This window comes from Schistocerca cancellata, chromosome 5 (assembly GCF_023864275.1).
Source record: "Schistocerca cancellata isolate TAMUIC-IGC-003103 chromosome 5, iqSchCanc2.1, whole genome shotgun sequence".
NCBI classification, from domain to species: Eukaryota; Metazoa; Arthropoda; class Insecta; order Orthoptera; family Acrididae; genus Schistocerca; species Schistocerca cancellata.
The window spans coordinates 372,488,116-372,507,217 of NC_064630.1; the positions used below are offsets into that span (position 1 = coordinate 372,488,116).

General features: G+C 37.0%; 1 protein-coding gene across 1 annotated transcript in view; it reads right to left on the reverse strand.

Annotated features, from left to right (window-relative positions):
• Positions 1–761: 761 nt before the first annotated feature.
• LOC126188544 (protein disabled) overlaps positions 762–19,102 on the reverse strand; it is a gene marked incomplete at its 5' end in the record, with an annotated part of 358,462 nt that continues 340,121 nt past the window's right edge. The window contains one exon of the mRNA XM_049930144.1: positions 762–5,107. The remainder of the gene's footprint in view (positions 5,108–19,102) is intronic.

The following is a 19,102-nucleotide window of genomic DNA, read 5'->3' on the forward strand; positions in this document are numbered from 1 at the left end:
TTCCTAAGCATAAACATTTTTCTTTTAACATTATCAAATCTAGCTAGTAAAATACCTTTCACATTGCAATTGCTCCACTTTTCCCACAACGAGAATGACACATCTACATTCTAAAATGAATATCTGAACCACATTTTCAAGGTAGGATAGATAAAATAAACATTTGCTTGACACATGATCTTCAAAAATACTGGTTTCAATTTCATAGAATTTGAGATTTCAAAGATTAAACTGTTCTCCTGAAAGAAACCTATAATTGTGTGATGTGAATGATGTGTCACATTACATCTAATTTCTTCATCACTGCTGAATCTTTGGAAATGAAAGTAACAACACAACTGATTAGATATACAAACAAGAACATAAACTACTAACACATTGATTTGGAATGCTTAAAGCTTGGAAAACAGATATGAAAGAAATTGGAAGATCTAATTAGCAAAATGAATTATGCCCATTTCAAACAACAACACAAATCGAAACAGACAGTGAAGATTGTTTATACCAACAAAATACCAATTTTAAAATATGGTGACAATGAAGTTCAAATCTATTACAACTTTTTTGTCATGACAAATTTTATGGCAGCTTACATTACATGAAATGTAAGGATATGTTTGTTAAGCATTACTGATCTAACATTTTGGGAAAGATATCAGTCTATTTTTTTAATTAATATTTAGTAAGGAAAAGGGAATATGGTAGCGAGGGATTAATTTTTGTTGCAAAAAGGATGTTTTATCTTTTAAATAAAAATAAAAATCTGTAAAAAATAACTTTATTTTCTTACAGGTCTTCAAATGAGAGCAACCCATTCGCTTAATTCTTCATTCTTAACAGTCCACAATTAAACAACTAACGATATTCAATATGAACATCGTACAAAGAGTAAAATGACACAGTTCATTATACATTGTTATTTTGTTCTTTTCAATCTCTGTTTGAACAGAGCTACAAATAAATAATCAACATTCAAGCCGAATAAATTGCACAAATTTTATTAATAGTTTTGTTAATCCCACTGAACCAACTGAGATTTAAATCTTTTAATTCCATGTTCATAATAATAACAGTTGATATGGATTACAGTTGAACATTCGTACCAATTGAATTTCCTGCATTTGATCTTAAAAATTCATAAACGTACATCTGAAAATATGGGGCAAAATTGAGTTCACTGTCTAACACGAAATTTACATTCATTATAAAGTATTACAAGCAACAAGTGAGTCAAATTTTAAAACATAAATTATGAAACTTACACTTCTTACGTTTTATCTCAAATATATTTATCCTATACAAAAGTATTTATTACATTTTTTTTACATTTTTACAATTATGTACAAAATGTAATGTCTTTAACATGGTTGCTCATTTCTTTGGTTTAGTCAGCTTATTTAATACACAAATATATATGTACACATTTTTCATGTCACCTGTACAGTGGAAATACCTCATGTTTTTATTGCAAACTGATACATGTGGATGAATGTAGTTCAGCAATCATAGAGCCTCATGTGAGAGATTCTGTCAGAAAAATAGCACTGTATCAGAATAAAATAATTTTTCTCATGGTGTGTAGTACTGACTGAAGGGAACTGATCATGCTTCACCAATGTTTTCAATGATCCATTTTATTATTCTTTAATTCATCAGTGCCTGTAACTTAATGAGAACAAGAGTTGTAAACAAAAGTGTTTTGTTCGTAAAATTTAGATTTCCAAAACAAATTCTGTTAACTGAAAGCATTTGCATCTCTGAAGAAAACCAACTCTCCACTGCCTCAACTTTCTCTCAGTACATTTCAAAACATCTCATCCTATTTATCACTAAATGTGAGTTGTCACCCCTTGGAGCAATATCCAAGAGTTAAAATGCACATGACCTGGAAGTTCTTCCATTAAATATATTAACTGAAGCTGGTGTGTTTATCAAATTATGACTGAATATAGTTATACAAGTAATTGAATTATGATGGACGTTCCATATTTAAATGCAAGTGTAAAAAATTTGTAATAGTTTATATAGTTATGAGTTATAAAAAACCATAACATCTAAAATTTTTTATACATCTGATGTATATTACACTTGTTTTGTTTTACATTGCTTACTGCAATTTCCAAAATATCATGAAGCTCTGACATTAACAGCAATTTCACTTAAGCATTCATGACTTTAGTATTCATGCATATTAAGAAGTCTCATTCTCTGTTTACGAAGCAAAAATTTGTTCTTGAATTTGGCCTTTCTTTACATTAAAAAATACTAGTGAGTGCACCCTTTCTTTATGTAAGAGGCTATAGCTGATCATAACAATGAGAAAAAATGAATTCCAGTATAATATATTTTCAGTCTCAACAGAGTTATGAAGAGGAGTAACTTTTTAATATCAGTGACCTTGTAGGCTAGCACTGTCTTGAAATACGTTTCCTAATGCTGCAGAAAATTTTACTTTTTATGCCTGTTGCACAAATAAATATCAATTAATGAAGTGCAAGGTGAACTAGTTTAGCACTGAGAAACAACTTACTAAAATGAAAAGTTACTGAGAGACATAAAATATCACAATAATTCAAGATAAAAGTTCATTTCCACCAGCACTCTTCTGTTCTCATTGAGTTTATAGCAGGAAATGTGATATACACAGAAGCATGTAATCCTTTAGGGGACACTTTTTTTTAATGGGAAACATCACATACACTTATGGCATTGAGTCAGACCAGTTTCATAAACACTATAAGCATTTCCTTAGCTGTGTGACTCTAATAAGAAGATCTATACTTAACACAGAAGTCCACTGTATTTATCATTACACTGGATATATCTAAATGTACCTATAACACACACAGTTACACTGTCTCATGCAGTATTTAAAAGCAATAATATGTAATGAAATAACAGTGCGGCATTCACAGAATTTTGTTTTGCACTGCCACACAATTTTTAAAAACTGACTTTGCACATGAAACAGCTATACAATATTTCTGCATGCTCTGGAACAACAATAAAGCTATAGCAAAAACTGGCTGAAAGTTAATACTGGTTAGGAGTCAACAAATTGAAATACCATAAATGTGATGTAAATCAAAATTTTCTTATTTTAAAAAATATAATGATTATATGAAAATTTTGTAACACTTCACTGTAGTCTCATAAAATAGTAATTGGTGTTCTTTTATTAAGTCACAGAGGAATACTGTATGTCAAAGTATGTGCATTCTGCAATTCTAACCCATTCTTTTTTTCATTTTGGTCATCTGGTATGCTTTAACATGCAGTTTCTACCAAGAATTTTATACTGCAGTAGCACAGTTTCCTATTCAAACCCAGTTTTTGAAAAGAACCTACCTTATAAGAAAACATTAGGAATTTTTTACAACTGCACACTTAGCAAGACTCAGAACAGATATGAAACATGCACTCCTCAAACATTCACACTGTGTGTTAAGAATGCTATTGTAAGATATATTGGAACACAGGAGGGAAACAAGGACTATCAATTAACACCTAATTCTAACAAAGATGTGGGTATCCACACAAAACAGGAGAGTACATATCCTTTTGAAATACTTCTGTGTGTTTTAACTGTACTTATGCTATGCAGATAAATTGTCTAGTTATGTGATAATTATTCTCACTGAATTTGGATATGTTAGTATTTCATTTTGAAACAGTTACAGGAACTGTGAAATGTGAGTTGCATGTTACAGAAGTAATATAAAATCATAATTCATTCAATTTAATTAAAGGCTGATGACACTGTTTGTCACTTGACATTAGTCCACTAAAATTGAGGCAAATACCGTAAATAACAACCTAATTAAATCACAGTGTGTAGATGCTAAGAAGTAACACTGCAGCGATCATGGGATATACGCTACAACAATCTCCAAAATTAGAGTGCTTAGACAAAGACGAACTGCACTTATATAAATAATCAACTTGTTCCCATAATTTTTTAATGTCAAAAAAAATTTCAAACTACAGAAATAAAAGTTTTGGTGTTGTTTATTGTTTGTCCATACGCTTGCAGCATCTTGGAATCAATATGCCAATCAATCTGACTATTATTATTGTTCTTAAATAAGTTTTTCATACTTACCAGTGAATACATATATAGGCACACTTGTAGTGAACCAACTATTTATAATTCTAGAAATAGTTCAGTGCAGATCTAGTAAACATATCTCATAATAAAAGGGCACATATTTTTATATTAGTTGTTGATGGTCTCCAGAGCTTTCAAACTATTATTTTCCTTTGTTTTGGAACTTTCATTTGAGGTCTTTTTCAAAATCCTATCCTATGTAACAGACACTTGTCCTTACAGAGTGTCCAATTAATCCAGAGAAGACTCCAGTGTGCAAAAACACTGACACAACAGGAAGACCACAATATCTAGTTTCACAATAAAGGCAATATGATCCTCAGACTGCTGATATGGGTTCAGAAGTAACAGTTTATGGCTTAGTGTCAAGTTATTACATACTAGTAATGATAGGACAGTAAAAAAAATCTCCAGTTTCTGAGTCCAAACAGTTATTTGTAAAACCATCAAGGATTCCTGTAAAAGCAACAGGTAATTGTTCTAGTGCATACAACAATAGCAATATATTAACCTATTTAAGGTTTTCTTACTCAACACAGAACAGTAAAATATTATGTGGTGGTTGATGGTTACTCAATTCTGATGGAATGCAAATGACAAAATTTCCAAATTAAATTAAAACAGGTTGTCATAGTTTATTGATGGTAACATTCAAAATTAGTGATGTTTAGTGAGTCTGTGAGCAGAAGGCAACTAAATTGCACTCTCTTTGAGCAAGGAAATTATTGCAATATAATGAAATTTTGAGATCTGTGAACAATGATAACATAATACTGAAACAATCACGGCTCCTTTATAATGGTACACACTGCAGTTCTGTCAGTAATAAGCAGTGGGTATTAAGTAATTACATGGCATGGGTGAATTTCATCACCAACAAAATTAACCTACATGATTTAAAATGTGAATTTCATGTAAGTTGGCATCACAACTGCAATTCAGTTTTCACTGTCACTGCATTATCTCTTTCATCAGTTCACTGGTACTATTCTTGAAGAGCTGTAAAATAAAAATAAAATCTATTGAAAAATAGATTACTAATTGTAACAAGTGTTGAGCAATAAGATATAGAAAAATTTTAAGGTTATCAGTCGCTCCACTTTTTTATATTTTTTACTTTATAATCAGATCCACATTATTTAGCAATCATGACTGGACTGAATGTGTCAGCACTGTATTCTATATCATATAACTTACCAAGAAGTTATTTACAACACTTTTTATCATATATCAGACAAACAAAATTATTTATAACAAGAACATATGAAACAGATGTAAAAAATAATATTATTGTGTACAATCACTTGATTCACTATTGAAAAATACTCCAGCACAGTATGACAGGTGCCGTTTCAAGTCCTTCACAGTAATCCTTCTGAATAATACTGGTCACAGAAACAACACTTCTCAAGGCAGTGTGTTGAACATTTTAAGAGTAACCATTGGAAATAATACTGTACAAATGATGGTTTTGACTTAGTAAGCTGTGTAAAAATTGTGAGCCACTGATGCCCTCTGCTCTACTTGTTCTCTTTGTTGCACTTTAAACCAGTGTGTTATCCACTCATCCATCATTTAAATTTCCCTTATTCTGTGAAGACAGCTATAGCTCCAATTACAGCTTTTGTAAGTATTTGCATTATGCAGAGGTTGCAACATGTACTAATGTAGGTAATTTTTCCTTATTCTGCAGTCCTGGATAACACGTCTCTTACTAATTGAAAGTAATTCATGTACTTTCAGTCACTGATATGTTCCACAGCTACATCTACATCTATATCTACTTAGGTACTCAGCAACCCGCTGTATGGAGCATCGCGGAGGGTACCCTGTACCACTACTAGTCATTTCCTTTCCTGTTTCACTCGCAAATAGAATGAGGGAAAAACAACTGTCTCTGTATGTGTCCCAATTTCTCATATTTTATCTTCGTGGTCTTTACGTGCAATGTATGTTGGTGGCAGTAGAACCGTTCGGCAGTCAGCTTCCAATGCCGGTTCTCTTAAGTTTCTCAATAGAGTTTCTCGAAAAGAACATCGCCTTCCCTCCAGGGATTCCCATTTGAGTTCCCAAAGCATCTCTATAATGCTTACATGTCATTCAAACCTACCAGTAACAAATCTAGCAGCCCATCTCTGATTAGTGTTCTTTTAAATAGAAAGAGGTGACCTATATGCTGCAGCATATAAGATGAAGTCAAAAACCGAACATGTCCAGGATATGGTGGGGCATAATAAGCACACTAAAAATTCCATGTAATTAAGTACTATAGACTAGGATAAATGTTAACTGGTGAAGAATAGAGGAATACCCTACAGAAACATTCAAAACCACTGTGCTTACTGAAATGATATACAAAAACTCATCTAGATCTCTCACAAAGCCCAAAAATTTCTGATCATATGTAAAGGCTATCAGTGGCACCAACGTCAGTGTCCAGAAACTCGTGGACAGCACAGGAACTGAAATTGAAGGTAGCAGGTTTTCAACTAAAGAACTTACTGTAGCATTGACTTTGTGCAAGAAGAGATGTTAGCATGCTCACATGAATCCGAGGACGTCTTCTAAGCTGGACAGGACTCAGTGGATGAACATGATGAAATAAACCCCTCAGTGTTCCATCTCTTTTCACACATTTTTCCATAGTCCTTTACCCCAATGCCCTAGGCCCCCAACCCAAGGAATGATGCTATATGTGTCAAAGGGTATGTATCAAATGGGAAGATATATCATATATGAACCTTCAGGCATATCAGGTGACCTTCCAGAGTAATTAGTCTTACACTGGCATGGGGATCCACTGGTGTTGACTTGGTATACCCCAAATTCTCAGAGGCCCAAAATGAAAGATGCAGAAACAAATTTAAAAACTGAGGGACTTGATGATACCTCAAATTTCCAAACATTGAGAAACTATGCCCACAACAGCATCAGGGGATAGACCAGTCCAAGAAGAGGAAAACATCACTAATAAGTTGGACCAGATCAAGATCAAAGTCTTGTCTGGGGCAGAGAGCAGGAAACTTCTAAGACAATAAAGAGAAAAGAAAGGCAATAAAGAACAAATGGAGGGAAGTAAAGGTCTTGAACATAAGACATAAGACATAAGACTTCCAAGACATAGACTAAGAGAATGAGGAAGGAGTCTTTCATTTCCATTTCCCAGGAAAACCAGATCCAGGAAAAAGCTGAAACAGGAAACAGATGTATAGTAGTGCAGTTTCAATTTTTATAATAGCAGTAATCCAACAAGGATACTCACTTGTTAGCATCACCTAACAGCTAGAATAACTAGTTCAGATGGCTCTCTTTGAAAAGACTGGGAAAGACACAAGTCAAGGCCACAAATGCATGAGGATCTATTTCAACAAAGGTGCTCTAATCTTTGCCTATGACGGGATGGGAAAAATAGATTAGCTGAAGAATATGACGATCACGATACATCCATGGGAGGAGACAAATTTGCTGGTCAAGGCAGCAGAGGAACTCTTCAAGACTGAAAAGATATAAATTTGGGTTCCCAGACTACTTAAGGATTTTCCTCCAAAGATCCTGTTCAAGAAAATATGGGTGCATAACCAGAAAGTCTCGATAGATGACTGAAGGGTAATTAACAGGAAGGTTTTACCTGATGGCTAAACTATTCTGATTGAAGTCAATGAGAAATTCCTGAAGGCAATACAAGAGTAAGACCTAAAACCGAATGAAGGATTCTCGCATGTTACTGTCACAGTGACAACCCGATAAAATCCTACTTAAATATCCCACTGGTTGTTGTGAAATAAGAATTAATACACAGGGTGTCCATAGTTAAAGTTCCAGTTTCAAAACACTGTAGGAAAGGCACCTCTGCTGAGAATGATAAAATTGAACTGCATGTTACTGACTCAGGGTGAAATGTCATGGAAAAAAAATTAATGTAAATTTAACCAATAGATGGCGCTGTAAGCATCAGAATAAGCACACCAACAGATGTGTGGCATATGGCTGTTCCTCAGTTTGTGTCCGTGATGCCCATCATGACTATCTCCATGAAGGATCATGTACTGCTGGTAAAGCTCCTTTACAAGGGAAAGTGTGAACCAGTGGCCCTGCAGAAGTTGCAGGCACTCAAGAAAATGAAAAAAAGGCATTGCTCTGATGTCTGCTAAGAATCCAGAGAAAATGATTACAAAATTTGAAAAAAAAATTGGTTCTTTTGAAGTGCTATGTGACAGAGGTGCCCAAACATTAGACATGCCTACAAGCACAGCACATAAAACATTATGACACACCCTATCTTACTACCATATAAAATCACCCATGTACAGGTGTTGCTTCCTGCTGACCAGCCAGCAAGATGAATTTTCACTCTGGAATTTCTAACTTGCATGGAAGTGGACAATGAACTGCCACAGAACATTCTGTGGACAGATGAAGTCCGTTCCCATCTATAAGGACATGTCAATATGCAGAATTGCAAAATATGGGCAACAGAAAATCCACACACACATCAACTGGTACCATTAAATTCTGCAAAGCATATTGTGTGGTGCATGTTAATAGCATCCACTTATTGTAGGGCTGCATTTTTCCAAGGAAATGAGTCCTGCAATTCCCATTACCTGTACCATCACTTGTACATGCTATGAGAGTCTTTCGCACACTGACATCATTCCAACCCTTCAACAGCATGGGTGTGTGGGTAAGACAGCATGGATGTGTGGGCAGGATCATTTTTATGCAAGATGGCGCTCGTTCACACATTGCACAGACAGTGAAGTGACTGATGCAGATGCATTTCAGAAATGCTAGATTTTATCAGCCATCATTTCCCTACAGCCTTGCCGTACAGATCACCCGATCTTAATTGGAGTGATTTCTGAAAGATGTTGTCTTCAGTGCTCCAATTATGAACGGAGCTGAACTGAAAGCATGCACTGAGCAAAGCATTCTGAACATGACCCACGACACACTCCAATCTGTTGTGGAACATGCTGTGGTACGAAACAGTGGACAGCACGCTGAACATGTCTTGTCTCAGTCCCATAACAATTAGAAATCTCTTCTCAATCATCAATAATATGTTGTTCAAATTTGACATCATTCTGAGCATTGGTTCTCTTTCTACAGCATTTTGAAACTGGAACTTTAATTATGGACACCCTGTATATCAGCTAGTATGAGTGTTTTACAAATCAGCTAGTATGGCAGATCTCAAAACAGTCTTCTAAATGTAGAACAACGCCACACTTTGTAAACTGCACTTTTGCTACTTTTTTCTTTTGGGTAGCACACAACACACCTTTCTGTGACATTCTTTCTATCTAAGTTGGGGGTATGTGTATTGAGAGATGTGCCCATGGTTTTTTCTGAAGTCTCATAATGGTGGTACTTGTAGATAGTCACCTGTGAACAGAGTTCTCAGGTAACTGTGCACACTCTAGTGGTCTCTGTAAACCATCCTTATCTTCAGCAATGAAATACTCTCTACACCTTATTGATTGTTTACTAAAATCAGATACCCAATGATAAGCACGGCCTGTGCATCATTTTATGATACAATTAAGAGCCATCTATTAGCCAGAAACTGAACTTCATGGATTCATATAGTGAAGCAATCATCCGCAAGCTGAGCTTATCATACAATTTAAATGTTATAGCAACTTTATGTGACTACAGTTCGTCAATTTATGCGACTGGGTTAAGGATATCAGGAGTGACAATGGCGACAAGCTGGTCACTGGAAGTGTTGCAGATAAACCTGCAACATAGTAAGGGGACAACTCCTGGAGGTAATCTGATTTATGTGAGAAATCTAAACACCCCCGGAACATTCTTTCACATTAAAAATGAAATTACATTCATGCTGATGGCAATTTTTTGTTCCAGGTACTTAGTGACCACCAGGATGAAGCCACTTGAGGAAGGAAGCACAAGGAAATTTGTACTGGCCTCAACTTGCCTTCCATATGAGGTCAATGTTCCTCCTTCCTACGAAGTGAGGAGACTGGTTGGCAAAACTGCTTGTTGACTGTGATGCCCACAACCTGGTTTGGAAAGCAGTGGCACTAACAGCAGAGGTTAGCATCTATTTCAATATCTACTGGAGACCAATATAAAGCTCTTGAATAGGGGTAAGCAAACTACTTTCAAGAAGACAAGAAGGGAAGAAGGAAATGACATAACATTTTGTTCCATCTTCATGGGTAGCTATGTCAAACAGTGGCATGTGGAGATGAAGCCATCCTTATCTGACACATGTATATTATGTTTAGGGTTGAAATGAGCACTAAGCAGACCATGGCCAATAGGAATCTTGGGGAAACAGATTGGAGCTTGTATAGGAAAGACCTAAACTTACACCAAAACCAGTAGATTTACAGGAAATGGAAGATGAAGTGAACTTGCCACCCAGACCTAACACTTAGAAAACTGTCCTATCACCAAAGAGAGCACAAACAGTAATGTATCTAGGTGGAACAATAATTTAATTTACAAAGGCCCTTGACAAATATAATCTTGCTATTAAGCAAGCAAAACAATCATCCTAGAAGGTATTCTGTGAGGAGGTGGAAGGTACAGCTATCATGGCCAGACTTCACAAAATCCTCACAAGAATACCAACAAATCCATGAGGTACACAAAGAAACGAGGATGGCAGGTACACAAGGACAATGCATGAGGTACTCGTTCACCAGTAACCAATAGGAGAACTGGCAGTCTGTCAAAGTATGTGTTGGCTTCAAGAAAAACCAGTGGGTGTTGGGAATGTTTCAATCGGGTTTCAATCATAAGTCACCAGGCACATATGGAATTTTTTCAGCTCTACTGCAACAAGCAGGAGAGGTATTAATCAGCCTCCTACTCCTATGCTGTTTGTTTGAAGTCGGTCTAGCAGCCAGTGTCATTCCTAATGTTTGGACAGAAAAGATTGTTCTCCATCTGAAGCAAGGGAGAACTGATCATACCAAGACTAAGGATATGAGACCAATCAATCTGTCTTACTTTCTATGAAAGACATTAGAAAAACTGGTTAATGTGCATGTTAGGCAAAGTGTGTTAACTGAAGTACCTCTGCATGAAAATCAACATGAATATCAACCAGATAAGTGACACAAAAGAACACTTCACCAATTTGCTGAGAAGGTAGAAAAAGCTCTATACTTTCAGGGACTATTTTTTCCCAGGTCAAGAGAGGCCTTTTAGCAATGCTATCTTCAAAATCGTGGTTAGAGCTGCAGAAGAGCATGGTATTAAGACCACTGTATGCAGGTGGAGTAAGACCATGCTGAGTAGACAAAAGCTAGAAACACATCATGATGGGTGTAAAAATGCAATAAGGACCACCAGAGAATGTCCACTAGTGTGGACCTAGTGGTGAATGAACTCATTAAAGAGTCAATTGTTAGAGTTTACTTTTTCCAAGGATATGTGTATCATTCAGTCATTGCAATACTTGTCAAATTTGAAAGTACCATTAGAGCAATAGCACAATACACTCTGAATATCACGAAAAAGAGGTGTAAAAACAGGATATAAGGATCAGCCCCAGGAAATCTGTTGTTGTACCATCATGATGAAGCATATCCAGTTCTTCAATTCAATTCTACCAATAGAGGGGATAGTGAAATATCTAGGGATAACCCTGGATGTGAAACTAAAATGAACCCTTCACATAAGGAATATAAGTTGCAAGTCAAAAGGTGCTCTCATGTGCACTATAAGTGTCAGGGGGGAGGGGATTAGGTTTAATCCCAGGAGGATGTATTAGACATACACCCATGCTATAAGATGTATGGTAACTTATGGGGCTAAAATACAGTGAAATAAAGTAGAAAAGAATGCGGCTGCTATGGAGTTTGAAAAGGTGCAGAGATTGGTTTTTTGTAGTGTAACAGGCAGAATTAACAGCACCACACTGATGGGACGGAGACCCTGCTGGAAATGCCCACATTACACCTATGGGTTACAATTGAGGCAGTGACTGGGGAATATATGTCAAAAACTGGAAATCAGTAGAATATCCAGTACCATATTCAAGTATAATGAATGAGGTAAAAATATAGAAATGGTCAGGGGAATGATGGCTGACTATATAATAGCTTTCAGCCGCTCCAATAAATCTTTCAGTGTAACAACTGGAAGTAGGGAACAGTGGAAGAATGAACCATGATACTACTCAGGTGACAAAGTCTGGTTTACTGATGGGTTGAAAACAGACAAAGGTGCTGGGACTGGTGTGTACAGGGTACAGCCTAGGCCAGGGAGTGCAATCTCTCTGGGGAAGCTGGCTATAGTATTCCAGGTGGAGATATTTGCTATCAGGGTGTACACAGAGAAGAATCTACACAGGTGCTGTAAGGATAGAAACATCTACATTTATCCAGCCAGCCAAGCAGCCCTGAAATCTCTAACAGCTGCTGCAATGAGATCATAAGTTATTGCAGAAGTCCAGGAATCCCTTGTGACACTAGGGACAAGGAAAAGGGTAAATGTGCTGAGGGTCCCTGCTTATTCAAATATCACTGGTAATGTAAAAGCTGATAGGCTACCCAGCTCAGGGGTTATGATCCCATTTGTTAGACCAGATAATTAAAGTGGTGATAAAACCTAAACTACATGAATGGATAAGAAGGGAGCAAAAGAACTTTGGATTAAGGCCCAAAAACAGAAATGTGGCACAACCAAATGATGCTGAAACTGTGTTTAAAAAGAAGTTCTGCAATCATAGGTTTGAAGAGGAGGCAGATTAAACCCATGGTAAGTTTAAGGAATGGCCATGGGAACTTCCAGAAACATTCATACAGAGTAGGAAATGAGAAAGAAGCCCCAAAGTAGAGACTATGTGGTGAGGGGCATGAAACAGCATCAAATACACAAAATGTTTCGTCACTAACTCCTGAAGAAATTGTGTGTGGTAAAGGGTCACCTACTACTCTTCAAGGGCATTGGAAGTCAGTACTAGAATGGCAGAGAGAGAGCTTGCACAATAAACTTAGTTTATTTAGTGCTGGCAGCTGGGGGGTAAATCCACTGTTGTTTTCTCTCCCAGATTAAATCAAATCAAATCAATTGAAAGAAAGATACTGATGTACTGCTGAAGTGTACTTCTTGCATCACTGCAAAGATTAATGATACAGATATTAATGTTGGTTGTGTTCAGAAACAGCTAAAATTGTTAAAATTAAACCAGGCTCCAGGCTCCGATGGGGTTCCCATCAGATCCTAGAATCTGTGGCTGGATTAGCTCTCATTTTAATCATAACATACTGTAGACCCCTTGAACAAGACATTGGAGAAAGATAACACAAGTGATCCAATAAAATATTGTGTTATTAACGTACATCTGTTTTTGGCCCCAAAATATATTCTGATTTCAGACATCATGAAGCATCTCAACTAAAATGACCTCCTTCATGTCAACCAGCATAGATTCCAAAAACACTAATTGAGCTAAACCCAACTTTTGGTTTTTATCACATGACATCCTGAAGGACATGGATCAAGGAAATTTAGTACATACACTATTTCTGGACTTTCAAAATGCACATGATTCGGTATCACATCAAAGTTTATTAACAAAATTATGATTATACGCAGTGTCAAAACATTGCTTGTGACTGAAGTAAGGACTTCTTGGTAGGCATGATGCAGCAGATTATCTTGGATGAAGAACCATCAATAAAAGTAGAGGTAATTTCATGTGTGCTCCAGGAAAATAGCAATTGAAACCTCAGACTTCTCATAAATAATGCTGTTATCCACACTGAAGTACTGTCTGAAAAAAGCTGCAGAAATGTTAAATCATATCTTAAGATTTCAGAATCTTTTGATTATTGGTCAGTTGCTTTAAATGTATAGAAATATAAAATTACGTGCTTCAGAAATGAAAAAAACTATTATCATATGACTGAAATATTGATGACTCTCAATTAGAATTAGTACACTCATACAAACAAATTATGGTGACATGAATGGTCGCACACTTGTTTAACTCGCAGGAGAGCATAACAGAAATGTTGAAAAACCTGATTTTGCAAACTCTTGAAGACAGATAGCAAAATATTCCACAGAAATCTGCTTACAGACTTTCAAGAATCAGTAACCAGCTAGAAATCGAGAGATGTTCTTCAAGTGCCTATGTATCATGCATAGACTCATTTCGGAAGTCATTCTTCCCATGCTCCTAAGTACCATGCTAAGTGCATGCACTTCAAAATGGTTTGAAGAGTATGCAGGATGATTCCATGATGATGCTACAAATATTCAGGAATGATGGAGAAGGCTAAATGTATCAATCTGAGGTAAGGGCTGTGGTCTGAAAATGACCAAACTGAAAGCTACAGGCAAAAATCATTCTGATATCTCTGACAGTGGAATACATGTGCAAGTACTGTTGTGGCTAAGATTATATGGTAGGAAACTTTCATAGGTGGTAGTATTGACCAAAACAAGAAAAAGATGTTCAGATGTGTGTGAAATCCTATGGGACTTAACTACTAAGGTCATCAACCCCTAAGCTTACACACTACTTAACCTAAATTATCCTAAGAACAAATACACACACCCATGCCCGAGGGAGGACTCGAACCTCCACCAGGACCAACAAGAAAAAAATGTCTAGTAAACATGGACTCTAAAAACGCATACCTCAAGTGCTATGAGTACGTGTTCACCTTCGGTAGTGTGAAAGACATGTGTTTTACTGCAAGCTCTTTGGTTTCTGAACATCTGGAGGTAGTAGTACAGACCATAAACAAGAAAAAAAAGTCCAGTAAATATGGGCCCTAGAATGCATACATAAAGAGCTATGAGCACTCATTCATTAATGTTATTTTGAAACATACACTATGTGATCAAAAGTATCCAGAAACCCCCAAAAACATGTTTTTTATATTGTCCTGCCGCCAACTGCCAGGTACTCCACATCAGCGACCTTAGCAGTCATTAGATATCATGAGAGAGCAGAATGGGCTGCTCCATGGAACTCATGGACTTCGAACATGGTCAGGTGATCAGGTGTCACTTGTGTCATATGTCTGTATGCAAGATTTCCACACTCCTAAACATTCCTAAGTCCACTGTTTCTGATGTGATAGTGAAGTGGAAATGTGAAGGGACACGTACAGCACAAAAGCCTACAGACCGACCTGGTCTGTTGACTGACAGAGACCTCCGGCAGTTGAAGAGGGTCATAATGTGTAGTACACAGACATCTATCCAGACCATCACACAGGAATTGCAGACTGCATCAGGATCCACTGCAAGTACTATGACAATTAGGTGAGAGGTGAGAAAACTTTGATTTCATGGTTGAGCAGCTGCTCATAAGCCATACATCATGCTAGTAAATGCCAAACAACACCTCACTTGGTGTAAGGAGCGTAAACATTCGACGATTAAACAGTGGAAAAAACGTTGTGTGGAGTGATGAATCATGGTACACAATGTGGCAATGCGATGGCAGGGTGTGGGTATGGTGAATGCCCGGTGAACGTCATCTGCCAATGTGTGTAGTGCCAACAGTAAAATTTGGAGGCGGTGGTGTTATGGTCTGGTCACATTTTTCATGGAGGGGGCTTGCACCCCTTGTTGTTTCGCATGGCACTATCACAGCACAGGTCTACATTGATGTCTTAAGCACCTTCTTGCTTCCCACTGTTGAAAATCAATTTGGGGATGGTGACTGCATCTTTCAATACGGTAGAGCACCTGTTCATAAAGCATGGCCTGTGGCTGAGTGGTTACATGACAATAACATTCCTGTAATGGACTGGCCCAGACAGAGTCCTGACCATAATCCTACAGAACACCTTCGGGATGTTTTGGAACGCCGAATCCGAGCCAGGCCTCACCAACATCGATACTTGTCCTCAGTGCAGCACTCCATGAAGAATGGGCTGCCATTCACCAAGAAACCTTACAGCACTTGATTGAATATTTGCCTGCAAGAGTTTAAGCTGTCATCAAGGCTAAGCGTGGGCCAACACCATATTTAATTCCAGCATTACTGATGGAGGGTGCCACAAACTTGTAAGTAATTTTCAGCCAGGTGTCCGGATACTTTTGATCACATAGTGTACCTCTTCTACTAAACAAGTGCTAACAGCTCTTAAGATAACCATTTTAGAGGCCATGTTTACCACACTTTTTTCTTGTTTTCATCTTTAATACCACCTCTGAAAGTTGCCTGCCCTACAATATTATCAACAACATTGCCGGTGTGTGTATTTCATTGACAGAAATATGAGACGTTTGTAGCATTTTGACTTGTATCATTTCCACACTAGGATCCCTTACCTCAAATTGATGCATTTACCCTTCTCCATCATCCCTGAAGTATGTGTAACATCAACACAGAATTACCCTGTATTTGTAAGAGTAAATCTTACACAAATGACAACTTAACAAAATAATTTCTTCATTTAATCGAGGTGATAGCACTGTCTTGTTGCTTTAATCATTCTGTCATGTCACGGCTGGTCATATGTTACACAAATCACACACAGGGCCAGTTTAAGGCTATTGCAATCACTACAATCATGGGGAGCCCAGAGATTGGGATGCCCCGCCATGGGATGCCCCGCCATGAGGCTGTAAATCTTTGTTCTTATTTAGTAAAGTCTCGTTACCTGCTTAAAAAAAAAAAAAATTCTTCAAATTTAGAATGTTAACAGGCTCCATTCAAGGCAGTCCCACTCTTGAAAGCACCTTCACTGTCGATACTATTTTTTCTTTAATGGACAGCTATGATGAATACTGTGGCAGTCGTTTGGCCAGTGATATGATGAAAATAGGGATTTCCACATCTGACCCAGTAAGTTGCTGGCCTGTGCAGAAATACCAGAAGCATTTGATGATGCTGACACTTAATATGCCTTGCCTGCTAGACAAAGTGTGCAGTGTAGGAAAACAAGCTCTTTGGAATTTCCACTGCTAATCCATTTGGGCATGTTTGAGTAAAGGGCCCTAAGGTTTCTGGTATCTTGGTTCATCAACTAAATCAAGTGTGAAGTATGAATGAAGTCTGTCATCTGTGTCTGGTGCTGTCGGAGTTTGTGATTTGTTTTATGCTACAACATAGAATGGATCATAAGTACTTGCCAGTGTCAAAAAAAAAGAAAACGTAGGTGTGACATCATAAAGAGCAATTGCAGCAAAAAAAGCTCATTAAATAAATTTTTAAACCAAACTGACAGTGTTTAAATGAATGTAGTATGTGATGTGAAAGAATGTAGTGTTACTTAAGCTTCATCAGTTCATGATGCTGAAGAATTGCATGTTCATGCAAGCAAGAATTAGTGGCTGATGAAACTGTGGAAATAGAAAATAACAATGTTACTGTGGAAGAAATTGAAGCAAGCCGAGATCCCCAAGACAAAAGAAAATCATCTAAGGGAAGTTACAGCTTTCAAGTTGTTCATGATGTTAGTTATCCTGGAGTCTGGCCAGATAGTATAAATGATAATCTAAGAATAAGTGCAATCAAGGAAGGTCCACAAGACATTAGTGAAAAAAAGTCACATTTCCTGTGAATAGCAAGACGAGTAAGTGTGTTACTGTTTTTGTTGCTTTCATCATCTTTCAAATGATGAAAAAGTTAAACAAACGTGGCTAGTATATTTTTGAACAAAAGATGCTGGGTATTGCTTTTGTTGCAAGTTATTCAATTCAAGTGCTGGCATGTCAGAAGAAATGGTTTAAGAGACTGGCAAAGGTTGTCAAAAGTTCTGTCTAACCATGAACTATCCCATAACCATATTACTGAAATGTGCAAGTGGAAAGAGTTTTCACAGAGAATTAAAAACTAAAAATTAATTGACCTGACAATTCAAGATCAAATTGATCAGGAAGAAAAGAGGTGGAAATTAGTTTTGTTAAGTGTATTTTTCATAGTATGCTTCCTTGCTGAAAGAAATCTTCTGTTAAGAGGTGACATTGAAATGTTGGGAAATTCAGGTAATGGAAACTATTTAGAGAAAGTAAAATTAATGGCCAAGTTCAATTCTTCATCAGATAATCATATTAATTGTATGGCCTAATTGGAACGTTGGTTACTTATGTAAGTAAGGTCATACAAATATAATAGAGGGAAACATTCCACGTGGGAAAAATATATCTAAAAACAAAGATGCTGTAACTTACCAAGCGAAAGGGTTGGCATGTTTATAGAGACAAAAAACACAAACACACACACAAATTTCAAGCTTTCGCAACCCACGGTTGCTTCATCAGGAAAGAGGGAAGGAGAGGGAAAGACAAAAGGATGTGGGTTTTAAGGGAGAGGGTAAAGGAGTCATTCCAATCCCGGGAGCGGAAAGACTTACCTTAGGGGGTATATGTGCGAATGGATATGTGTGTATGTGCGAGTGTATACCTGTCCTTTTGTCTCTCTGCTCCCGGGATTGGAATGACTCCTTACCCTCTGCCTTAAAACCCACATCCTTTTGTCTTTCCCTCTCCTTTCCTCTTTCCTGAAGAAGCAACCGTGGGTTGCGAAAGCTTGAAATTTGTGTGTGTGTTTGTGTTTTTTGTCTCTATCAACATGCCAACACTTTTGTTTGGTAAGTTACAGCATCTTTGTTTTTAGATATAAGGTCATACAAATTTAAATCATTACCATAATTTCTGATGAGAGTGTATCTATCATGAAAGACACCATACTCAAGTCACAAGTAACAATTAAGTATGCTTTTAAGAGTGGTAGATGTGTTTTCCAAACCAACTGAAATTAGAAATTGTTATTTCAGATACTACATAACTTGACATACTGGTTGCAGATGGTAAGGGACAATCTTATGACAACAGGAGCAACAAGAAGGGCAAGGAAGAAGAGTGATACTCAACCTTGTACCATCAAAGAAACACCAAGAGCTCATTATATCCCTTGCTGTGCTCATACCTTGAACTTCGTTGTTAGCAAAACAGTTAAATCATCTAGAATTGTGCTACATTGTTTTGGTGTGGTTCAAACATTGTTCACATTATTTTCTGCCTCTGTGAAGTGCTGGA